Raw genomic sequence first — 26,592 nt, 5'->3', positions numbered from 1 at the left:
CAAGCAATTGTTTTTCTTATCTTGTCTACCGAAGGGCTGATTAAAGAAAGATTACATGAATATCTATCTATATCTTTACTTCTTTCACTACGGTACTCTGTGGTGTGTCTGGATGCGTAGTTTCAGACTAATTCAAAGATTTTGAACATATACTCAAGTCCTTTCCAAGGCTCTATAAAGAGTCTAAAAATTAGGTCTAAGTTTTGATAAAGGTGGTTTTTAATTTGTGTGACATACTTCATTTATTATAATAAAATTTTAATGAAAATCTTTCTTAGTTTCTATATCTTTCAATGCTCCCGACAACAATATTTCTAGCCATAAAAGAGGAGTTGTATGTTTATTTTATAACTACTAACTAGAAGACAATATACAGTCTTAGTTAAATTTCCTCACAAAAGATTACTCTTGCTTTCTATACTTTCCTCCAAAGATCTTTATTAAATGAGATTTCATTACCAGTATCCTGTTTCTATAAATTTTCTGTTATGTTCTGAAATAAAGCAGCAGTTTTCTAAATGTCTTTTTTATTTTCTTATAGAACAGAAAGAAACTTGAGGAAAACAACATTTTCCTTTCAGTTAGTTTTTAATTAGAAAGCCTTTTAGGATAGCAATTTTTCTTTTAATCAGAGTTTATATTTGTGCAATTACACAGAGATTTCAATTCCAGGCTATTTTAAGTGCCCTTCTCTCATTTAAAAATTGATAAAAATCTATCATGACAATATAAAAATTAACTTTCAAGAAAGTCTGTTTTTCTTGGTAAATGCAATAATGTGTATGGACTTAAAAATCCCAGAGTTTGGCAATGATTCTTCTTTGAATATAAGGGTATAGATATAGATATAGACATAGATATAGATAGATACAGATATAGATATATAGACATAGATATAGATATAGATGTGTATATATATTTTAATTGAGATATAATTGACTTATAACACTGTGTAAGTTTAAGGTGTACAGCATGGTGATTTGATATATTTATATGTTACAATATGATTTTCATATAGCATTAGCTAACAGCTTTGTCATGTCACACAATTATCATTTCTCTTGTGGTGAGACCATTTAAGATCTAGGTCCGTTAGAAACTTTGAAGTATATAATGCAGTAATAATGACTATAATCACTATGTTATGCATTAAGTTCTCCAGAACTTATCCATCTTCTAGTTGCGAACTTGTTCTTGCTTATCCACATGTTCAAAAAATTATACTTTACTTTTCTGGAGAAATCTTGTTATTTAGCTATGAATGATTTCAGTGTTAAAGCAATCTTTCTGCCTGTCATATTTTCATCAAAAACCAATACAAATGTTCCAGAACCTAGGAATGTTCTATAATGCATTACTTTTTGGCTGCCAACTGCAAAACAACAACAACAACAACAACAAAAACCCAAAAGTGAAAATAGATTAATGATATTAAAAACGCATCAGCCAATTATTCTTCAAGAGCTGCCTTGAAAGTAGAAATTGTCTCAAATGACTTTCTCTTACAAAAAGGCCACTGTCCCTCAGTTCTGTAGCAAGCCACTCACTGAATTCGAGTCCAAAGATTGGCACATAGATTCTTGAGGGTGACTGAGCTTCACGGTGCAAAAGAGCCCTTTGTCATTCCTAATCAACAACCATAAAGAAAAGTTTAAGCAAGTTTCTTACACTATTATGGTCAGAGAGGTTGTTCAGAGACCACAGGGGCAGGAAGAAGAGAAATTCTGTGGTGCCCATTATTGCTTTTCAAGTACTGATTATACCTGTACTAGGGTCATAATATTCTGGTCACATCCCACTGAGAAAAGAAGGGGATTCAGTTGCCACAGAAAGTACAAAGAAATGACAAGGCTTTCAGAAGAAAACCTTTAATTGTTACAGCATGATTTGAATTAATTCCAGCAAAAATTAATTGCTGTTTGTGACTCCAGATATAAGGAATACAGACGTCAATATTGGAACACAAGGCTCTCTGCTATATGTAACAAAGGAGGCTACCAGAAACATCCAGAAGTCCTTGGACCAGAGACAATTCTCTAAGCTTCCCTTTGTTACCCTAAGACTGAGAGTAGCAGATGTCCCTATTTCTTATTTCCAAGAGGTTAGGATGTTCAGATGAAGATAAATAAGTTTATCAACTTTTCAGAGTTTCAGCCAAAGCCAAGAATAATGCAGTAGGTCCCAAGAATTCCAGATCTCATGGCGAAATACTTAAATATCAAAATGGGCCATGCTAAGAAGGTGTGAAGGTCTACTGGTGTTGACTCATTGACCACCTCAAGGCCAAACCAAGAGAAGACTAGAGATGTGTTAAACATTCAGGAGGACAAAAATAAGAATTTCTTTGGAGAGAGATATGCCGTATATTCTCAGTCCTCCACATGTGGAGAGAGGATGAGAGTGCTTCCCCACTGCTGCAAGTCTAGAAAGACAAACTTAGCAAAGCTTCTCAAGCATAGTAGATGCTGTTAGCATCCTTCCCAGCTCCCCTTAATGAGACATCCCCTCAGCTCCTAGCTGAGCTTCCTAAAGCCAGTAATAACTGATACACAATGTGTGCTCCCTTGCTTTACATTGGGACCCATTCTCTTCTTGCTCCAGAGGCCCCATGAGATTAGCTGAAATGAGACTTTAGCTAAAATTATGTCTTTTTTTTTTTTTTTTTGCACTGTTCGACTCTTCTCATTCCCTTTCTCTTGAGAGGTGCCCTGAATAAATTAAATGTTTTCAAATTCTCACTTCAAGTTTTGCTTTAAAGAACCCAATCTAAGAAAACAGGTATCTGTAGCTTGTGAGACGTGGGGTCTGGTACCTCATTCATACCTAGAAAAAAATCTAGTATGTGAGGCTAGTAGTCAGCTATACCACCTTGCACAGCAGAGAAATGATCATATGCAGAACCCATGAAAGTAAGCCAGCTACTAAGGTCTTGAAAAGGACCTTGCCTGACTAGGCCTTTTTTTCAAATAATGAAACAATGTCTATAGGGACTCGTAAGTGTCCAGGAAGAAAAAACGCCGACGAAAAAACATTGTCACTGGGGACAGAAATCCATAAGGGACCCACACAACATTTCTTGTAAGAAAGAACCAGGATTAACAATCTATAACACTCAGAGGGCACTACTATGAGATTTTAACTCAGCAAAATTTATTCTATGACTTTTATTTCCTCATTCTCCTCCTGCTCCAATGCTAGATAGGTTTATATCAGTAGCTACTGAGGGGACAGATGTAGAGTGAAAAAACAGAGGAGAAACCCTCCATGATCCCCCCACACAGTTTCCAGGCCTACAGAGGTCTAAGCTGAGTAAATAATTTCGTGTTAGATGAGAACATGAAGGTTTGTATTTAGACTGCACTAGATTGTTATTACTTGAGAATTAGTTGGAAAGCCATGGGAACCTTGAAATTTATACGAAGGACAGAGGGGAACAGACCCATGTAGGAGGAAATGCAAATGAATAAAATTACCTTCCGCTTGCACCTAACGGATTCCACCTTGTTCATGAAACCTGTGGCTTACCTCTAGCTGCATACCAAATATTAATAAGGCCCTCTCTGCTCCTTGCTATGTAGTAAATTACTGTGAACTTTCGCTTTGGCTACCTGGCATACCCAAAGTTCTTCCCAAGATTCTCACATATTCCCAGGAGGGGGGACGTTCCCACATTCACTTTTATCTCTGGCAAACTCCATTTTGCTTACATCAATGTCCCCTTTCCACAGATCTTCAACGAAATTACCTCAGCGTCAGAAAGGTCTAATGGGCATTGTTTGAGAAAGAGCTTAATTCCCATGTACTAGTTTTTCTAGTATTTCTGGCTGCTAAAGAATGGGCAGTAGAAAGTATGGATCTGCCTGGCGAATTATGTCTGTGTGTGAGCCAGGGGCACAAGGAAGCAGAGGCAGTGGAGAATTCGGTTATTTAATGAGTGGTGACAGTAACGCCCAGCCACAGGCCTAGCAGTGTCAGCAGTGCTAGCACCAGTGTCCGGTGCCCTGGACCAGCAGCGACAGTAACATGCACAGCACCAGTGGTGACGGTAACATGCACAGCAGCAGCATCGGGTCGTCTGTGGAAGCAGCAGTGGAGGGGCTGGATTCCGCAGTGTGGTTTGGTTGTGATTCTGTCTGTTCAGCTTCCACTTTTAAAAATGTCATTTTTTATTTATTTACCTACTTACTTATTTTTAATTAAAATTATTGAGGTGACATTGGTTAAGAAACTGGCTCAGAAAATGGGCAGAAAAATAATGGAAGCTACCTTTAATTTCGCTCATATGTGAGACATAAAACTAAATGTAGCTTCCTTTTTTTTCTGTTTGTTTTCTGACCCGGTTTCTTTCAGACTTCCAGAGATTCTATAAACTATCTAAAAGTGTTTCAAGAATATCTTTTTTCAATTAAATTACTCAGTCAATTTTTCTTGCTTTAATGTAAATTTTAATTAAACACACACACATTTAGCAATGTATTAGGGTCATGGACAGAATCACATTGCAGAATATTTTTCTTTTCATAACCTCATTTTGTTCTCTATGTGTTCTTCCCTTCTCCTATCCATTTACTTTCCTCCGTCCCCTCCTTTTTTTCCCAAGAAGTCCAAATACCATATCCTCCTTTAATTATGAAGAATCCTACTCATTCCAGGTGCCTTCTCAATCCTAAAAGGTGCTCTCTTTTTAAAGGGAATGCCAATCAATTGGACCCATACACTTTCAAGGCAATAGGGTTTATAACAGTCATACATAAACTAGTAAAGTTCTATTTATTTGAGCAATGTTTCACATTTGTCTACATTTTAGATAATTATTCCAAACCTAACTTGTATTTATTACCACAATTTACATTTATTTTAGCCAATGTTCAGACAAACCAATTCAATGACAAATTTGGGAGAGTAATTTGCAAACCCACAAATAAGTGCTTCTTTACATGATAACCTGCATTGAAATTTTAAATAAGGTATATTGAAAAAGCTAAAATATGCTTATAGCCTAAGATTACTATCAGAAATAAATAAACTACCTGGTAATAATAAATAGCATTTGTTAGGAGCTTACTGTGTACAACACGCTTTTCTAAGTGTTCAGCATGTGTAAACTCACTCACAGGATGTTCAGAACACCCTATAAAGTAAGCACTGCTATTATTCCCATTTTATAGATGAGAAAACTAAGGCACCAGATTGATAATTTCAAGCTCATACACCTGGAAAGTTTTAGAGCCAGATTTCAAACGCAGGCATTCTGGCCAAGGGGCCCAGGCTTACAGCCATGGGACAGTGGTGCCTCGCAATAATTGATGTTAGTGCCATACAAGACATAGAGAAAACACATGAAAACTCAGTTTTCCTTATGCTTTTGTCCCCTTTAGGACAAAATTACATGTTATCAATTATACCATTTGGTGTAAATTATGCAACCCTTAAGTACTGTCAACTTTCTCAAGTTTAGAATATAATAATAAAAATAATGTGACACCAATACAAATGATAGGTGGCCTTCGAATGCTTGTAACTTTCAAGCTATTGGCCGGTTCTCCTTAATACTAGAGAGTTCAGCTTTCATTTGTCTATCATTCATTACATTTTAGCTAAGATTATATAGCCCCTTTCTCCCACAAATAAACTGAAATGATCATGACAATGTTTTCATCATTTTGAGTGGGTTCTACTCATCTTCGACCTCCCAACACCATTTTCACTCTTACAGCTTCCTTCTGATTATTTCCCTTCCCTGTGCTTCCTTATAGTCATAGTCTCCCAAATTATTTGACTCATTTAGTACTCTTCTCATCTGTCTTATGTGTTAGCTTTTTGTACCTTTTTATTTTTTGCCCATCCTTAAAAGCATGGTCACTGCACCCAAGAGGTTCTTGTTCTGCTCTGGCCCCTTCTATTGGCTTACTTCCACGGCCTCCTCTTCCACTCTCACCCTATTTCTTCACAAGTAAGTATCTTCACTATTTATTGTAATCCAGTTATGTTTATAGTTGAAATTGCCCGAGAACACATGGGTAGATTGGCACAGACTTGAGAACTGAACTCGTTCCTATCTACCTTCTCAATCTATGGTCTTCACCTAAGTGTTTATTACATTCCGGTTTGACTTACAGAACACCTCCACCAGGATAATCTGCAGTCACTTTAAATGTAACAAGTTTGTCCTTGCTTAATCCTCACCGTCCTTTATAAAATGCCCTTCTCTGTGTTCCTTCCTTTAATATGTAAAACATATTATACTCTCCACATTTTCTCCTGTAGTAATTCCTTTAATTCTTCACTATCCCCACAGAGTCTAAGAACTTCTTTGTTCAAGCCTAAAGCAAAAAGCTCATAGGTAGCTATTTACTTATCCTTGCACCCCTAGTCATTCACAGTACTGTTAAGTACTGGTTTGGGGGGATTTTTAAAAATTTAATTTAATTTTTATTATTCTCAATTCTATGGAGATGTAATTGACATAAATTTGGATAAGATTAAAGTTTTCAATGTGTCGATATGGTACATTTATATATTGCAATATGATTACCTCTGTAGCATTAGCTAACGCCTCTGTCATATCACATTATCATTTCTTCCTTGCGGTGAGAACTAAGATCTAGTCTCTTAGCAACCTTAAAATTTATAATACAGTATTGTTGACTATAACCACTATACTGTGGTATGTATATACAATGGAATATAACTTAGCCATGATATAAAGGAAATGCTGGATGGAACTTGAGGGCATTATGCTAGGTCAGATGAGTTAGACAGAGAAAGACAAATACTGTATGATGTCACTTATATGTAGAATCTGAAAAAGCTAAATTTGAACTCATAAGAACAGAGAGTAGAATGGTGGCTATCAGGATCTGTGGGGGGTGTAGGGGTCGGGGTGGAACAATAGAGATGTCGTTTAAGCCAAGGGTCCTCAACCCTTGGGCTGACCGGTAACGGTCTATGGCCTTTATGAACTGGGCCACACAACAGAAGGTGAGCAGCCCAGGAAATGAAGCTTCATCTGTATTTGCAGCCACTCCCCAGTGCTAGTATCACTACCTCAGCTCCATCTCAGATCATCAGGCCTTAGATTTTCATAGGAGAACCTGTCTCTGGTGCCCAAAAGGTTGGGGACCACTGTCTCTTAAGCAACAAACTCACAACTAATGGATAATTTCTGGAGTGCTTGGTTCTTGAAATATAACTCTTAATGTCACACTGTTTCTCAAGAATTCATTATCTATTACTTTATGTTGAATTTCACAGCTGTATATCTAAAGTCTTTGTTTAATTGACTCTTTTATTTAACCAAAGTTCTCAGGATTTCTCCAACACGGATCCTCCACAATATTAAGCCATTTTTTCAACCTTTTCACATCCAAGTTCATTTCCGTTTCTATGACCAGCCCGAAGTCTAAACTTTAATCCATATTTATCTTTAATAAAATGTTTTTGCTTCTGATATCTTACCTAATACTACATATCTGATTAAAAATGGATTTGTGTCATTCTTTTTCTTCGACGTAAATATAAACGTAGCTTGAAAATGAGGTAAGAGTTGGAAGAAACTGAGAAATCGCATGACCTTAGGGATTATAATAGCCGTCTCCCCTTACCTGTGGTTTCACTTTGCAGTTTCAGTTCCCCGTGGTCAGCCATGGCCTAAAAATATTCAGTGAAAACTTCCAGAAACAAACAAGTCGTAGTTTTAAATGGCGGGAGCTACTTTGAGTAGCGAGATGAAATCTCGCGCATCTTGCTCGGACTCACCCGAGACGTAAACCAGCGTCTTCACGCAATAGACGCTCTCCAGCCGTCATTTATTCAGCAGCCGTCATGGTTATCAGTTGGACTGCTGCAGGATCGCCATGCTTCTATTTAAGTAACACTTATTTTACTTAACATTGGCCGTAGACTGCAACAGTAGTGCCACTGGAAATTCGAATGTGCCAAGGCTATAAAGTGCTTCCTTTAAGTGAAAAAGTGAAAGTTCTCAACTTAATAAGGCATTTTATCACCTTACCTCATCACAAGAATGGTGAGTACAATAGAATATACTACTTCGAGAAAAGAAAAAACATATTTGCATAACTTTTATTACAGTATATTGTTATAATTGTTCTATTTTATTATTAATTATTGTTGTTTATCTCTTACTGTGCCTACTTTATAGAGTAAATTTTATCATAGGTATGTGTGTTTTGGGAAAAAATAGTATATATAGGCTTCAATCCTAACTGTGGCTTCCGGCATCCATTCGGGCCCTTGGTAGTTATCCCCTGCAGGTCAGGGGGCTACGGACTACTGTAGTTCTGTTGCTTTATTTTTCAGGTAAGGGAATGTGGTTGAGAGGTTTTTTAAATCCTGGATCTCCAAGGGCCCATGGTGCCCTCTCATTGGCATTCATCACAGAGGCTTTGGTCTCAGTAAGTGCTTAGGAAAATGTGTTGGATTTATTTTTATTTAGAAATGAAAAGAACGTCTTGGTAAAATTTAACTTTCACTGGGACTACTTAGGCAAACTCATTTGAAACCAGCCTCTGGGAACTTTAAAACAACAGAGTAATGACTCATTAATCTACCTCCCAGATCTTGCTAACGTAAAATTATGACTTTGGCAAATAGCTTTCAATACCATGGATACCATCTGTTACTCTTTTCTGGCTGAGTCATACACCATTGTACTTCCCCCAAATGTAATATGAACCCAAGTAATGCACCAATTAAAACATATCAAGCTCGGATCTGAATGAAAAAGAGAAAGCAGTTTATTAAGTGAAAATTATTGTGCATCTATAATAAATATTATAGTAAACTGTATATTTTCATTTAGCAAATAATATTGCATAACCTTGACAGTATATATCCTCACTGTTTACATACTCTAGTATTTAGTTTCTAAATCACATTTTCCGAAATACACAATTCCTAAAACTAATATTATTCAGAATCAACATCAGGTAAAGGCAGATTTAATATTTATTTTGCTTGTGCTTATAGAAGATGAGCTTCTTCATTGATACATTATTACTCATTTCAAAATTATTATGTTTTATGTTTTTCAGGAATCTCATTAGGTAAAACTGGTATATTTTCTGCATGCCTTGTTATATTATTATATTATGTCATCGATAATTTCAAATAGATCTAAAATATAAACTCCTTGAGATCACAGACTGGGACTTATTTAACTTCCTTATACATTTGCTGCACATTATGTGTAGCAGTTATTCAAAAAGTGTATAATTAACTTGTTTCCTTATTGACTTTGTGGAAAATTGGTGGCCACACAGATAATATAATACATATAATTTTTACCATACAACAGAATGTACAACAGATAGTACATACTTTCCTGTACTATGTTCTGTTCTCTCTATTCTGTATTCTGTTTATTTTTATACCGTTCTTATCCTGTCTTAATTACTGAAGTTTTAGAGTATGTCTTGAAGTCCAGTAGCATAAGTCCTCTGACTTGAGCTTCATGATGGTTGTGCCTGCTCTAGGTTCTCTGCACTTTCATATACATTTTGGAACCAGGATATAAATTTTTACAAAATGTCCTGTTGTGATCTAGTTTTAATTCTGTTGAATCTCAACATGGAGAATGTAGCGATCAATGTCAGCACAATAGAAACCCTAACAACACAGAGTCTTTCAATCTGTGAACATGGTGCAACCCTCCATTTAATTGTCCCTTTTTATTGTATTCAACAGTATTTTGTAGTTTTCTGTATGGAGGTCTTTTAAATATTTTTAAAGATTTGTGTCTAGATGCTTGATTTTTTTTTTTTGATGCTCTTATAAATAGAATTTAATTTCCATTTTCTAATTCTTTTTGTTAGAATATAGATATATCATTAAATTTTGTATCTTTTGACCATCCTAATATTTTATTAATTCAAATATTTTTTAGAATTTTGAATTTCTTGTATTATAAACATGTCATCTGATAATAAAAGCTTTTATTTTTTCATTTCAATATTTATAACTTTTATTTCTTTTTCTTATATTATTGAACTGACAAGAACTTTTATTATAATGTAGATAGGAATGACAATAGTTACAACCTTCTCTTGTGCCTTATCTCAAAGTCTTCCAAATTGTATAATTAAGTATGATATTATCTGTAGGTTTTGTTTCTTTCTATTCCCAGTTTCATAAACATTTACTTTAATCAAATACTTGTTCTGTATCTATTTAGGCAGTCATATTGGTTTTTTTCTTCTTTCTTTTGCAAATGTGATAAATTACTTGACCGATTTTCAAATGCTAATTTAGCCTTATCTTCCTGAGATAAAACTGAGATTCAATATATTAATATTTGATTATAATTTTTGCACCAATGCTTGAGACACATTTGTGTATAATCTTTCTAGTATCTTTCTTAGGTTTTGATATCACATTCAGAATTTCTTCTTTTTCTGTTTTCTGAAAGACTGAAACTATTTTGTTTTATATTTTTCTTAAGTGTTTCGAAGAATTCTTTAGTAATAATAATCTCAATTGTGTTGTTTGTAGGAAGGTTCATTTTTACTACTGATTCAGTTCCTTTAACAGATGTATGACTTTAGATAATCTACTTTTTCTTGTGTTAGTTTTAATAAATTTTAAAGACTCTAAAATATTTCATCCTAGCTATCAAATTTATTGACATAACTTTAAAATAACAATTTATTATTCACTTTTTAACATCTATGATATTTGAATTGATGTCCTATGTTTTCCTTCCTGATTTAGTAATATGTTTTTTCTCTGTTTATCTTGATCAGTCTTTCCACAAGTTTATTGCTTTCAAAAACCAAACTTTTGTCCTTTTGTTTGTTTAATATATTTATAATCTTTTTCACTGATTTATGGTCATATCTTTTTTCTTTCATCCTCCTTTCACTGGCCTTAAATTACCTTTATTTTCCTGAGATGAAAACTTTGATGACTGATTTTAAAACATTTTTGTCTCATAATATATGCTAAAATGTGTGTTATTTCCTCCTGACTCAGACAATCTGTAGCCACTAATGGAGCTCCAGTACTCTTTCTCTGGACATCTTAAATCTATTCTTTTGGTGATAGCTCTGAATGATATTGGATAAGACACTTTCTCCACCCTTTCTGGTATGAGAAAGATCAAAGTGAAGAGTAAAAAGAAGGAAGGTAAAAAAAATAAAGAAAAATAGTTGGACTAGAACCTTACTAAAATTTCCTCTGGTACTAAAATTCTAACTCTTTAAATAGCCGGAATTATTTTGCTCCATGCTTTTCAATCCTCTCTGTATAAAAAATATATAGCCACCATAAGCTCAGTGTACAAACAAGCTTTTACATCTGGAAAGGCCAGGTGAATTGCTCACTCAAATGCTGGTAGAGAACAGCCAAGGTGCTGGGTATTTGCTGTAGGAGGTATAATTACCTGTTCCCTTTGCCTGGGTATTGTCCCATAGGTGGTGAAATTTATGTATTCAGTTCTCCAAAGGTCTTAATCAGAAACATTTTTTTCCCCCACATTTCCTAAGTTAACTCTTATGTAGCCTGGTCAGAACATGTCTGACTTACTTATATATTTTTCTTTTAGTGTAAACTCAAGGTCACAGATTCAAATGCCTATAGGGAATGAATGAATTAGCCCATCATGATGGTTCAGATATTTCAATACTATTTTAAAAAATATTTTAATAGTGCAACTGAAACTTAGCCTTGGTATAAATGAGACAAAGAGAAGTGAAGGAGACTTTAGGGAAACTAAAGAGCATATAACCTTCTGTTGAAAAGAGTGTCATATACTCTGCTTGAATAGATGGTTGTCATACGGAAGGATGAGCTTAGAGTAGCAAGATATTTCAATTTCTAAAAAGGAACAAAAAATTAAGATTTTGATATAACATCTTCCAATTTCTAAAGATGGATAAGTTTCACAATTATTTTGTATAAGAAGAATTTTCATCTATGTGCCATATGTGGATCTCTGTGGTGACGCTGTCAAGAAGTATTTGAGGATTTTACTAAAGCTTTTGTACAATTACTCCTAAATGTAGATATAAAGCAATATTAAAATAATAATACATATTCCTGCCTCAAGCATAAAAAAAATAGAAGCTTCTTTCTTCTGAGTAGCTCTGGATTGGCCATTCTTTGATCAAAAAGCAAATCCTTTATGTTGACTCTTAATCATGTTTCCTAGTTTTAAAATGTACCATTATTTTATTTTTAGAACATCCTCATGATTTTATTTCTGACACTAAAATTGATGTTCTGCAATATGCACAATTGTCAGACTAATCATTTCTTTTGGGGATCATAAATGAGAAATAATTACATATTTTTATTAGTAATTAAAAAACTTAAACTTTATTCATTCAATAAGTATTTACTCAGGATCTATTGTCAGACAACCATGCTAGGTATTGGGGATAAAATGGTAAACAAAACTAGACTGGGTCTCTGCTCTTGTGGTACTTTCAGTTAAGTGGAGGATATAGGTAGTAATAAAACAATCATGCAAAAAATGTAAAATTACCACTGTCAGAAGTACTATGACAGGACATTCAAGTCAGAGAAGGGCTTCAGCTCAATTCTTCAGATATCATTCTAGAAAAAGCATGCTATAAACACATCTTTGCCAGCCAGTTTCAAGGAAAACAATAAATAATTCACCTCCCTCCTAAAGAGGTTTTTATAAAGAATCCTCTTTGTATAGTTTTGTGTGACTCTCTTCTGGAATCACGAGAAACAATGGGCATGTGGGTTGAATTTGGGTTATCCAGAGGAGGGTTTTTCAGAGAGGAGCCATTGTTCTAGTCTTCACTTCTTCATAACAGATTCCTTAACATTCTCTACTTACTGGGGAAAATTTATTCCCTCTCTTATGTTCCAGTCCTTTCCCCAAATTCCCTGTGTATACCTAAGGAGAAAGTGGAAGACTTTATAATGTATTCAGAAATCATAAGAAGAAGTCAAATGGATACAAGACATAGATTTTAGCATTACATGTGTAACCTAGTTTCTAGGAGAACCTCCCAGTGACTATCCTCTTGGGTTGGGTGATACCCAGGTACCTTCTTTGTAGGGATCTCTTTTCATCTCATCTAGGATTCTGATCTAACCAAATGCAAATATTTACACTGGTGTATCTATTTTTTTCATTGTTTTCTTAATATGTGTCAGATATTGTTCTAGTGCCTCATAGGTATTCATTTATTTAATCTTCCTAAGAACTCTGACGATAGATACTACTATTATTTCCATTGTACAGATTGAAAAAGGATAAGGAAGTTTAGCAACTTAACATTATCAGATAGCTATTAAATGCTCGGTCAGGATTTGGACTCATTCTTTTTGATTCCTAATGATTGACAATATTATGCACTTTACTGCTCAATATTACTTTATTACTTGTCCCATCTTTTTTTGTTTTTGTTTTTCCTGAAGCCAGTTTTTGACCTCATCAATATTTGTTCCTATTAAGAATAAGCTGATGCTATTTTTAATCCTCAAAAAAATTTAATTTCTATTTGACAATGATCTTGGCAAAGAAGAAGGATTTTAGTTACATTTAAAAATTGATGTTGCATCTATGGCCATGCTGCCCTGAATGTGCCTGAATTGTCTGGTCTCAGAAGCTAAGCAGGGTTGGGCCTGGTTAGTACTTGAATGGGAGACCACATGGGAAGACCAGGTGCTGTAGGTATTTAAAAAAAAAAAAAAAGAAAAGAAGGAAGGAAGGAAGGAGGCAAGTAAACTTAAAAATTTGTGTTGCACAGGGAGCTCTATGACATGTTCAAAATTTTAAAGGGGCACGAGAAAAGAGGCTCTTTACCTGGAATAAATAGAGTTGCCCAGAACTATAAAAAACTGTCAAAATTCTAAAGTCTCAAAGATCTGAGCTCTAGAGCAATTATAGTGGCATGAGTAACCACTTTAGTTGTGTTGGTGCAAAAAAAAAAAAAAAAAAAAAAAGAAAGAAAGAAAGAAAGAAAGAAAGAAAGAAAGAAAGAAAGAAAGAAAGAAAGAAAGAAAGGAGGGAGAGTTCCATGGAATAATATTAATAAATGGTAGAAAATAAATAAACAAATTTTACTTCTCTTTAGTACAAATAATGAACTTAAGACTCTAAGAGAGAAAAGTAGAAAAGTAATCAGAGGTAGGAAAAGAGATTAGAAACTCGTTAGTTGTTCTAAGTAGATTTACATTTCCTCCATACACAACACATACATTATACGGGGGAGATGAGATTTGAAATGAGAGGCTTAAACATGATGAAAGAATAGAGGATGGTTATTCTGTCCCTTTTGACTATTAAGAATTGCTTCTTTTTTCTTGATTCATCCTCTAGTTCTTGCTTTCTTAGGTTCTTTTGATCCAACAGAGGCAGGTGTATAAATCCTGTAGATATCTTAGCAGGTACCTATAAGAGCAAACCCTGGTGAATTATTATACCTATCTTTCAACTTCATTGGATAACCAGCTAGCTTAGCCTCTGTGACAGAATAATGCGAGCTTGAGTTGGGAAGGCAGAGGATCCATCTCTGTCACTTATTCTTCAGTAAAATGAACTACAGAGGTGCCTTCCTTACATGTCTGTGGTGATAATTAAGTGAGCTTGTATGTAAAAAGTATTTTAACCATATTTATCTTTGTCATTAAGATATTAAGAGGCTATGTCTTTTACCATTTATTTACTTTAACCAAAATATTCTAGGGACTCAAATGAAATGTATAGGGAAACTCATATTTTACATAAAATGCAGATGTCTAAAAGTCATTTTGTAGATTACATGTACCAAAAATAATAAAATGCAAAAAATGGACAAGAAGACAGGACATGGGAATTTTATCAAACTATAGTCTAAATTGTGGCTCTGCCATATAACATGTGACCTCGGGCAACTGAGAAACAAAGATAATTCCAACATTATAGTCTAAGAATTAAATGAAATACTTAGGACAGTGGTTGGCCATATATGTGGTTGGCTCAGAAATGTATAATATTATTATTGTTTATTACTATTTGTAAAAGTTGTATTCTTTTTGCTTGGGTATTGAAATCTCTTGTAGAAAAAATCTTACCTTTTCTGAGATAGCTTGATAAGCCTCTTGGTTGGGGTAGATCTAAGCTTTGGGGCATGCAAGGGATAGTACCTAGGCTTCATAGGAATGACAACTCTTTAGCAAAATAGATACAGCAATTTTGAGGCAAAAGAAGGAAAAGAGAGAAAGAGACAGCGAAGGAGGAGAGAACAAGCAAGTTAGTAGAATCTTACATAGTATGCAATGTGACATCCCGTTTAATCTCCAAATAAGCGATAACCTCTATATTGTTTTATGATACTTTGTTTTAGTGGATGTATTCATGTGAATGCATGTTCCATCTCCTGGAGGATATGAGACTAAAAATGGTCAATCTAGGTGAAGTTACAGATGCCGTTTGTATGTTACATCTTCAGTGTGGATTCATGTTTCTCTTGTCAGGAATGAGAGAATTCTGGCATTGGGTGGTGAAATCGTTGATGAAAGTTTTGCCTAACAATTCTAGTCCGTAATTGTTAAATAACTTTGGCATTCCAATTTAATTATCTTCAGGATATTCATATGTAAAACAGCAGTAATTATAGTTAGCAGATGCTCACAAAACCTACTGGGATCGCCTATCAAAACATCTATGGTTTTATAACAGTGTAACAGACATGCCACCGTTAACAACAACCAAGTCATGACAGAAATTGGATAAACTCCCTGGCATACATTTTATAAAGCTTTCTAAAAGTGATCCCAATAATTATGCATGCTTTTTAGATCTTTCTCTCATAAAGAAAGCTATGATGGATTTTACCAACTTTCTATACAAAAATATAAGACAAAACCAAGACAAATATCACTTTTTTCTCTACTTTTTGTATATTTTTCCTTCCCTTCATATCCACTCTCTTCCTGCCAATCTTCTCTGCCTCCACTTGACCTCTTCTAGCAAATTATCTTGGCCTCTTTCCATATTAAATAAATTTATTAGTAATAAATTTTCTTTTTTTCCCTTGACATCCATTGGTTGAAAATCTGGTAGGTCAAAGACCTATGGAGGATACAAAGATGACTCATGATCTCTACTAGGAGATACAAAGATGATTCAACAGTCTTTGAAGTAGACCTGTCGTTCAGTTCTGGCAGGCTCTTCTGCTTGGGGAAATCACCTTTCAAGATACAGACAGGGCATATGACCATGGCTAGAGCCAAGGATAGATATTTGAGCCAAGAAAGGTCAGACAGAGTCTTTTTCAGTGAGTCACACGGAGAGAACAATTAAGAAGCATTTTCCACTGTGCTTGTTACACTAGGATGATGTGAGCCTGGAGCTGCTGACAGCCATCTTTCCTGCTAACTCGAATTCATGCAAAGTGAAATCCAGGAGAGAATTGCATTGTTAAAGTGTTTGCTCCCAGGACTCCCGGAAACATTTGGCAATAAATTCTCTTTTAGCTTAAACTAATTTGAATTGGCTGTCTGTCACTGGCAATCCAAAGTGTCTAGATGAATTCCACTTTCTAAGAGTTTATAGTCTAATAAAAGAATCCAGCTAGATAGACAACATTGTCCTGAAGTGACCAAGTTGAACAGTATAAATATTTCCACTTGTGCCTAAAAACAGCAGCAGTATTGCAATAATATATTGTTTATTGCCACAACTCTATTTCACCTTGATTCTTAGGTTCCAAAGTTTTTTGAAAACCTTCTAGTTTTAGTGGTGGTATGCCGGATATGTGTGTGGGCTGAGGAAATGAGGTTGAAGCCATCATGTTGGCAGTCTCACCAACCCCAGAATCTCTATTAGGCCCCCTCAACCACTGTAAATGGCATGTGACCCAGGCGAAAAATTATAAAATTAACTAAACCAGATGTTAACTATACAAATGGAACATTAGGCCCCTAACTCTTTTATTCAACTACATTGCCACCCCAATGCTTTGCCTCCTTTTTCTGTAGCTACCACTAGCTGCATAAACTAGGAACTGGTTTTGTATTAAAATTCTGACACTTGTTAACACCTGTTCTAGATTCTTATTTGCAATGTAGACAGATGATTGCAAATTGCTAAAAGCTCACTTCTTTTATCTACAATGTTTAGCTTTCTTCTTTTGAAAATGCCTTTTAAAATTATAATCATAAGTGGCAAATGATATCCTTTCGTATTCTATTTAAGAGTGTTAATAGTAAGAAAGGTCAAATAATAAGGTTTGATGAGTACAATGTACTAGAAATGTCTTATTGATTAGAAATGACAAATCATAATATTCTTTCTTCCAAATAAGTAAGCTCTCCATCTACACATATCATGTCACACAGCATTGTAATGGCTAGGAACAAACTCTGCAGATAGTAAAATAGGAGATATTAAAGAATACAAGAAATCATATCTTTAAAGAAATTAACCCAAGAAGGATAAAAACAAAACAAAACACAACACAACAACAACCAAAAAAACAATACAGGACGTTACCTGCAGGGAATGAGGGAGCAGGGTAGAGGAATAGTCAAGGAAATGACACAATGCTGAATGCATACTATTGCTTTTGTATACTGTTGACTTAGGGAGCATGTTAATGTTCTATGTATTCCCAAAATAACTCTAAATCATAATGATAGGAAAGAATACAGAAAGTAAACTTAAAAAAAGAACCCAAGTATTTTTTAAATGAATAACACAATCACACCAAAGGAAGGAAAATGTATAAAAAAAATTAATCTAAGTAACTTTTTACACAGATTTTGACTATATATACTTTCAGTCCTGCAGTCAGGGAAAAAGCAAACAAAACTTGAACTATTTTGAGTGGATTTGTTTTGTTTTGTTGTAGTGGTATGGTGAGACAATTTTGAAATTATTTTAGTTGTATTGAAGGATTGAACTAAAGATTAGATGTTTTTATTTATTATTTATTATTGATAGCCACAGTTCTAAGTGTAGAAGAAATATGGAATGATGAAATGAGAAAAGACAAGGAGGAAATGTGTAGAAATAGAGTGGAGTAGAAGATCAGTATGAACTAATAATAGCATGACCTCAGTAACTGGTGTTTTTGTCATCCTCATCATAATCTTTACCATCAGCATCATCAATTTTAATTGCCCTGGTGCCTTTCTTTTCTTTCCTGGATGGGGCTGCAGCTCTAGCTAAAGAGTGGCCCTGGGATTTCCTCAGGTTCTCTGTAGCTGTGGCAGCCAGTGGGGCTCAATCTAATTGTAACGTGCATCTACAGAAATTATTGCTTTTGTGAGAATTATATTGCCCATTACTGTGCTGAATTTGGTTATTAAATTACTTTCAGAAGAGATTTATAAGTATATGAATGTGGAAAGTTACCAGATTTGTAGTTATCAAACTTTCAGAGCTTGTGCAGCCAATTCAATCCTCTGAGTCTCAGTTTCTTCATCTGTAAAATTTGTACTTTAGAACAATTTAGAACAAGTTTGTTATTACCTAGTAAAATTAAATAAATTTTCTGTGATATCAGCAATTACAACTCCTACATATACACCTCAAAGAAACTCTTGCATGTGTGTACCAAGGTATATAAACACAATGTTTATAGAAGCATTGCTTATAGTAGCTGAATACTGGGAACAGCCCAAATAGCCTTTAACACTGAAATGAATAAGTATATTGTGGTGCAGTTACACTTCAATTGAAATAAGAAAATCAAACTAGAGCACAAGGATAAATCTGAAATATTAGAATGAGCCAAAGACTGAAAACTCAAAAGAATATATACTATATATAATCAATTTACAAGTTTAAAAATGAATCATATTACTTTGAGATGAATACATAAATGGTAAAACTATTTACTAAAAGGTAAGGGATTAATTATTACAAAATTCTTGAGAGTGGTTCCCTCTATGAAATTGAGAAGGTCTTGGGACCTTGAAGGGGATCGGTGATAGTCTATGTCTTAGTCTGGATTATTATCATCATTTTGCTGGTGAAAATATGGAAGCTCATGTAGTTGTGCTATATAGGTGTTAGTTTTATCATTATTAAGCTAAACACATTTAGTTTATGTACCTATAAAGATGTTTTCATATAATAAAGGTACAAAATGTTTTTATATTTAAAAAAAAACAGTTCTAACAGGCAAATTCTGAAAATGGTTTGAATAAATCTCACCATCAATGAAGTTATGTTTAGGACAAAGGTAAAATATTACAAATAATATTAATTAAGAAAATATGGTCACAAACTTTAGCATGTAGGATGTTATTCATTTAGACATATAAATTTTGTTATGTTTAGTAAAAATCAAGTTTCAAGTTACAGTCACACTCATTCATGTTGACTTGATTTAAAAGGATTTTCTAGGACAAGATAAATCAGTTGTAATATTTTCTCTAATGTTTCTAAGTATGCTTCTATACAATAAAGTGATCAAGATAACTTATTGAAATGTAGATGACTTTCCCGGTATTAAGTAATGCCTTTGAGGGTGTACAATAACTCTAGCTTTTTGATTAAACTGACTGGGAAAGTTACGCACACAAATATATTCCAATGATGTCAACATTTGGGTAAAATCTTTGCAGAGATTATAGAAGTTTTGAGGTTTAACATCTCCTTTATTATTATTATTTTTTGGAGTTAAAGTGAAAAAGTTGTAGTGATTTAGGCATTACAAGATGAATTATATATTGGCTTCAAAAAGCACGTGCTTGTTTAGGAAACTCTTTGGAAAGACTCTGGCTTAGAATGTATAAACAAAAGGAGGGAAAATCCCAGACTATGTAAACCCCCTCCAAATCAGAAAGAAAGGCTGTTTACTAAGTTCATGGAGAAGAACAAGTGACGAGGGGTACTAACTTGTATTTGTCTTTCACTTTGGAATTTATATTGATTTTTTATGTATATCATCCACACAATAACTCTGGATCAAGACATGACTTATCATGCCTATTTTCCATGAAAATGTGGAAGCTCATGGAGTGTAAGCATCTAGAACAGGATTGCTCAATTACTTATCTGAGTTTCTTTCTAAAGGAACATTAGAACATTAAATGACCAAGAGGCATAAGACAAAGTCTCTGCCATAAAGAACTTATTTCTTCTTATTGATACACTCAGCAATATACATAACCCAGTGCTAAATGTCATATTCAGATTAAGTACTGAAAGAATGTTCAGAGAAAGAAGGAACAATTTATCACCTTACCTGCTTTTGTCTTTAGCATAGATCTCTACAATGAAATTGCTCAACATGGTGCTGGTGTTGATTATATTCCTTCATCAAGGAATATAATCAAACAATGGATAGTCATATTTAAAAAAATCAATCTGGATTCTTCAGGCTGTCTGTTTTTTACCATTTTTTTTTTATCAGAAATTACTGAGAATTTGGTATAAATTTCAGAATGTGTTATTCTTTTCATATCCTTTCCACAATAAAGTCCAGCTCTATTTCATTTGCTAAAAATTAATAAATGACTGTATTCAAATATATTTTATTACTTTCTAACTGTTTCAATTAATTATATTGACTACTTTTTAATATAATAAAATCAATTTAAGTCATATTATGATAAGTTAAAATATTGACTACGCATTATAGAAGGTATAGAGTATGCTTAAGCAGGTATTAACTTTATGCCTCCTGGTAATGTAGCATACACTAATTTCCCTTGTTGGAGAAAAAAAGGTAAATTACTTCCCTTATTATTTTTAGATAAATTATTTCAATTAACTGTTGCAAGATCCTTAAGCACAATTAATTTTAATGTAAATCAGGGTATTTATAAAATAATACCAGGAAGACTATTAAAAATATATATACCTGTTATTTTAGATGGCTTTTTGTTACACTAGAATTTTAATAGTTGCTGTGTTTTAGATTTTGGTTCAACATACATTTCTTAAAAACATGTCATGTGCAAAGTTATTATCTAGGAGCAGAGCCTGAGACAGGGATTCTTGTTCAAATGTTCTCAGGTGAGGAAATGAGGCCTGAGAATAGAGCAGAGGAAGAAAGTTAACTCAGGAAGTAGTTTCAATTTGGAGCTAACTTTGGTCTGATCTCAGGGAAGCTCTACAGCATACTCACACCACAGACTTTGTCTCGCCTTGAAGCAAGAGGCAGATTGTTTGTACTTCTGTGGCAGCCAGGGACTGCCCTATGTTGTGATGGAAGATTTCTTTTCAATAAGGTCATTTGTTAGAAAAAAAGTGGAGGCAGCTATGAACCAAAATTTACTTAGGCTCAGGGCTAAGTGTACCGGTTTGTAAAAAATATTTTGGTGTGGCACCAACATCTGCTAATATAAGAAAGAGATTCTGCCCTCTAGATATTTACAATCTAAACTAAAAGTGCCACATGTTTATAATGTGAAGGTATCACTCCAAGAATATCTGTCAATAAATTCAAGGAAAACTCTACAGAATTAGAGATTTAATGGAGACCATGTTTAGACTTATCTATTAGAAGTGAAGGCACCATGTAGAAAGCAGAGAAAACCAATTCAAAACTAAGAGTCAATAATCTAACTACAGAGTGATCACAATTTCTGATTCAAGGTTAGAACATATGTCCCAAAGGGAGCTAGAACAAATCTACTTAGTAATAACTTTGTGCTTTGAGGTCTGGGGAGGCAGCTTCAGAAGAGAGTGATGTTCTATCACAGTTCTCCTTTTATATTACCCACTGACTTAATAAAAGCCAATGTAATTATGCCCTTTCCATGGGAATTACTCTCATAATTTGCCAGGTTTGTTCATGTTCTAGGTGATGCCTGAGAAGTTCTTCCCTACGTTCTCCCACTGGCAAGCTCCTACTGATCCTCTAAGACCTAGCTCATATGTTTCCCTTCCTATGAACCCATTTCTGCCTCTTCAAGGAAGAATAGTTGCTCTCATCTTCACACTCCTGCACTGCTTTAACATTGCTTGTTTGTCATCACACACATTTCATGTTCGAATTTTGTTTATCAGATAAACTATCCTCCTGAGCAGTATCTTACTCATTCAAAGAAGGCAAGAAGGCAGCTGAATGACTGCAAGAGTAACATATAAATAATTCAGGTGTGGAAAACATAATTATTTTGCCTCTCCTTTCATAAATTGAAAAATAAAGGACATTTGGGAAAAAGCAATCTATCCATGATTCTGTCACATGTTGTGTGGCCTGAAGTGAAATGCTTCCCCACTGTAGACCTCAACGCGATCTATCTGTAATTTGGGTTAGTTGGATCAATCGTGTCCAAGGTTCTATTACTATGAAAAAATACCTTTAATAGCTATTTGTTCGCCACCTGTAGACACTCATTAAATAATTCTTGAATGAATTAATAGATGATAGCACAGGCTTAAAAACTTCATGTTATTGGGCCTGGTATTGAACCTTTTTAAAGCTCATAGATTTGCTGAGAATTAAATGAGATCCAGCCTCCTTCCCTTTTTCCTTCTTTTTTTTTTAATATGTAAAATTGTGTCTCCCACAATTTGTACATTGAAATCCTAATCTCTAGTACCTTAGAATATGATCTTGTTTGGAAATTTGTTTCAAATAGAATTAGTTAAGATGAAGTCATACTGGAGTAGGGTAGATCCCTAATCCCATTTGACTGACATCCTTATAAAGTGGAGAAATTCGGACACAAACATTGTTTTATGTCAATATCAGCTTATCTATAACCAGTGTTGTGGCTGGACTGGCCTTTGTGCTACTTCTTATGATTGTAAGATACATTTGGCAATAACAGTCAGGAAACTGGAAAACAAATGATTTATTACTTTCATGTTCCCCGAATCCCATGGGACACCTGGGGCCCCACAGGGAAGTTGGACAGAGGCAGGCCTGTGGTTCTTCTTTTACTGGGACCAAGAATGAGGGCCTAGGATTTTGAGAGCTCACTACTGATGAATTTAAAACATAAAAGCAGGAGTTTAAAAAAGGGAAAGAGAAACAAAACAAGCTGCACAAATGGTCAATTATGGAAATCAACCAAGATCTCTAAAGCGAAGCAGCCTAGGAGTAGGGGATGACTATCATTTAATCTAGTCTTGTGGCTGGCAATATGCTTATTCGAGATAGCCATCTTTAAAATGGATGCCTCTTTGAAGTGGAAGCCTCAGTAATCAAAGCTTTAGTCAAGCACTTGCATTATAAAAAGTAAAGCCAACCATCAGCTTACATTGTGGACATGCTTAGACGAGACAATGAGAAGAGACACAGGAGAAAGCAGCCGTCTATAATAAACCAGAGAGATGCCTGGACCAGATTTGTTTTCTCACAACCCTCAAATGGAACTAATCCTGCTGAATTTTGATTAGACTTCTAGCTTTCAGAACTGAAACAATACATTTCTGTTGGTAAAGCTGACCAGTTCGTGGTATTTTGTTAAGGCAAATATCTCTATCAACTATCAATCTGTCAATCTATCATCTCCTTAATCTACAGTACTATAACATAGTGCCTGAAATATGGTTAATGCCTAAAAGCTACAATAAAATAAAAAAAATAGGAAAATTTTTAAGAGGGGATTATTTCACAGAGTACAATGTTGAATGCGTTATAGTCACTCCTAAACCCAGGCTTCTATTCAATTACTAATAGCTTTGTGAACGAATGTTAGAACCCAGAGTTAATTTGGGCAACATATATTATTTATTTATTGGGATTAGGAAGATGTCAGAGCTTGACGTTCTTTTCCTTTCATTTTTATTTTATAATTTAATTCATTATAGTTTTATTGTGGCTTGATGATTAAATTTTATATTGCTTACTACTTTACAGTGAAGTTTATTTTAATGGAAATAGATGAATGCATGATATTTTATACCCCTGAAGTATCTATATGGAGAGAAAGCCTTAACACCTGGCCATGTATTATGACAATATCACTCCTGACTACTTGACAACAGACATCTTATGTTGAATGCTGATGGCTTTAAAAAGGATATTCCAAGTTTAGAGGATAATCAGCTAGCTGATAGTCTTTTTCTGGTAGGGGAGTTGTGCCTTTCTCCACCACTCTTTCTCATATGCTTTAACACTACCCACATCTATTCCACTACATGCACACATACACACACACACACAAAGACCTAAAGACATTGAAAGAAAAGTCATCATTATCACCATCACAACTCAGCATGCACCAATGTATAATACTATATAATTAGCATTATATTAGAACAATATCTAGTTTTTCCAAATACAAAGACGAGATAACATGGAAGCCTGTCTCTTAAATGTGCAATATACATCTGGTCCTCAAATGGCTTATGTTAAAAATGCTTCTTTGCCTTGAATGTTCTTTTTCTTTGGGTGATAAATCAGTTAGGCAATCAAAAGTGACTACTGAAATGGTTTGTGTTATGCCTAATTTCAGAGAAAGATAAAAAAATAAAAATTGAGAGTCAGTGAGGTTGATCTTATAAATATATTTTTCTATAATATACTTATAGTTCATTTAGTAGTCCTATTTCCTTGAATTCTAGACATGGAGAGGTTAGTGATAGGAAGAAATGGTGCCAGAAAATGAGATCGCTCTGATAATATCCAGAATCTGAGGTTAGGGACCAGGACCAACTACATAATTTGGGGAGCCCAGCGCAAAATAAAAATATAGGACCCCTTGTTTAAGTATTATGAAGAATTTTAAGGCAGCCTAAGCATGGGACCCTCAAAGTGTGGGAGCAGTTTACATACCCATGAATCTGGCCTTCGGAGTTACTCTTAGGTAATAGTAATTATAGCCAATATTCATTGTGTCCTTATAATACATTGCCTTTGCTCTAAGTAATTTATAGGAATTAACTCATTTCATCGTTACTGTAATCTACGAATCATGGTCCACATGTATCCACATTTAAAGATTAAAAAAATAATAATAATAAAACCCTGAGGCATAGGAACATTATAGTAATTTGCCCAGAGTTACACAACTTGTTTATGCCAGAGAAATAAAATTCAGGCATTTATTTTCAGAGCCATATCTTTAACTACTACCTATTCTGTTTCCTTCTAGATAAAAACCTCTCTATAGAAAATAGTGTCAAATGTTATCTCTTGCTGAAGATTTGGCACAATAGAAATATTCTCTAATCTCTACCCTTGGACTGATAATTCCCCATGATGGCAGTTTATACTTAGAGAATGCAACTTGCTATATCATCATTGGTTTGTAGGTCACTACAACCACCATTTAAAGAAGTCTTTTATGTGTAATATTGATTTTATAAAGCACCGAACCTTATTGATTTTTTAAAGGAGCCTTCTATAGTCTGAGTTAATTTTGTTTTCTTTGATATTATTTTTAATGATTCTGCATACATTCAATCTTTTTATATTTTAAGAGCAAAACCACATTTAATTTTTTTTAGATGTTATGCAATTAGTTGATGAGTTTTCTATCAGTTTCTGTGCACTTACAAAGTAATCCTGATCACAGCAGGTTATCAGAATACAATCTGGATGTGTTATTAATCAAAACTGGCACAGCTGGAACCCAAAGCAATAAAGGATTCAATGGCACCCCTGAGGACCAAAGTTAATTACACAAGGAAATGACTTCCTCAGGTAGAGGCAGTCATAGTTCAGGCTGGCTTAGGTGCAAAGCATTCTGGCCCCTGGGAAATAGGTGATAAGCTTGGCATTCTTAGGATGTTTGGCTGATGAAGGAAACTGACTTTCTTGTTAGTGTGGTTCCAGAGAGAAAAGCCAGACAGAATGAGTGAACACCATAGCCATGGGGGTGCTCTCATTTCCATTCTGATTTGTGAAGATGGTAGAGTCCTGAAATATCTAACCTAACAGCCTCCAAGTATCTGTTGATCTGACAGGTGGCAGAACATTGTTCTCCTCTAGGCCAGCTGGGATTACCAGAATGACTGGATGAAAAGCAAGGGCAACATAGGAGCAATAGGCAAACATTGATTTGAAACATTTATTTAAATTGTAATCCAATCAGTTAAGTTTCCCACCTCAATTTTTAACACAATGTGTTCTTGTTTCAAGTGGAAAATATTTCCTTCTTTCAAAGATGTTATTAGACTGCAAATTTTTTCATCAGCTACCAACATGATAGATACCTAGACTATAGTTTGTAGTCACTGATTATTTGTTGAATGAATGAATGAATGAATGAATGAATAAATGACTGATGGAATGATAAGTTTTGTTTGGGGAGATGAGTAGGTGAAGAAGGGGAAACATCCAAGCTACTTCTAGAAAATAGTTTTTCCTTATGAGAAATTCTCTTACTCATTTCTGGGGCTAAACTCTTCTGAACAACCATAGTTTCTTGCTGTTCAACTTTCCACATACAAAGTAATGCTTGCCTTTTAATGTCTTGTGTTAAAGCTTGCCCCTATCACTTTACTGAGTGATATAAAACAGAAGCCTAGCAGGCCTGTTGAAAGGTTGGACTGTAATTTGTTTTAAGACATGTGATACCTGCGGTCAGTCTAAGAGATGAGTTGCCACTCTAAGTTTTCTTTTTTTTTTTTCTTCTGTTAATTGACTTCCTATTAATTAAACTTAACATAATTTCTTCCACTGAGATATGAATAAATGTAAGATAATTTACCTTTGAATATCTATGAGAAAACCATTTGATTTCTACATTCCATAA

The 26,592-nt window shown here is 34.5% G+C and overlaps 2 long non-coding RNA genes and 1 pseudogene across 3 annotated transcripts in view; 2 read left to right on the top strand and 1 right to left on the bottom strand.

The window, feature by feature from the left end:
• The window catches only part of LOC118608654, a 252,106-nt gene that overhangs the window by 195,058 nt on the left and 30,456 nt on the right, over nt 1–26,592 (bottom strand). The window contains exon 1 of one of the 2 annotated variants that reach the window (XR_004953061.1): nt 7,605–7,712. The exons of the other annotated variant lie outside the window; for it this stretch is intronic. This is a non-coding gene — a long non-coding RNA (uncharacterized LOC118608654). Of the gene's footprint in view, nt 1–7,604; nt 7,713–26,592 lie in introns of those variants that run through there. 2 annotated transcript variants of the gene reach the window in all.
• Nucleotides 7,830–26,592, top strand: part of LOC107508739 — a 131,400-nt gene continuing 112,637 nt past the window's right edge. Inside the window, exon 1 of the long non-coding RNA XR_001596380.2 lies at nt 7,830–8,026. This is a non-coding gene — a long non-coding RNA (uncharacterized LOC107508739). The remainder of the gene's footprint in view (nt 8,027–26,592) is intronic.
• On the top strand, nt 13,555–13,672 carry LOC118608886 (annotated as a pseudogene).

The sequence above is a fragment of the Rousettus aegyptiacus genome, unplaced genomic scaffold (assembly GCF_014176215.1).
Source record: "Rousettus aegyptiacus isolate mRouAeg1 unplaced genomic scaffold, mRouAeg1.p scaffold_m13_p_10, whole genome shotgun sequence".
NCBI lineage: Eukaryota > Metazoa > Chordata > Mammalia > Chiroptera > Pteropodidae > Rousettus > Rousettus aegyptiacus.
Note: the sequence above shows the minus strand (reverse complement) of the source record. Positions and strands in the feature narration are given on the sequence as shown.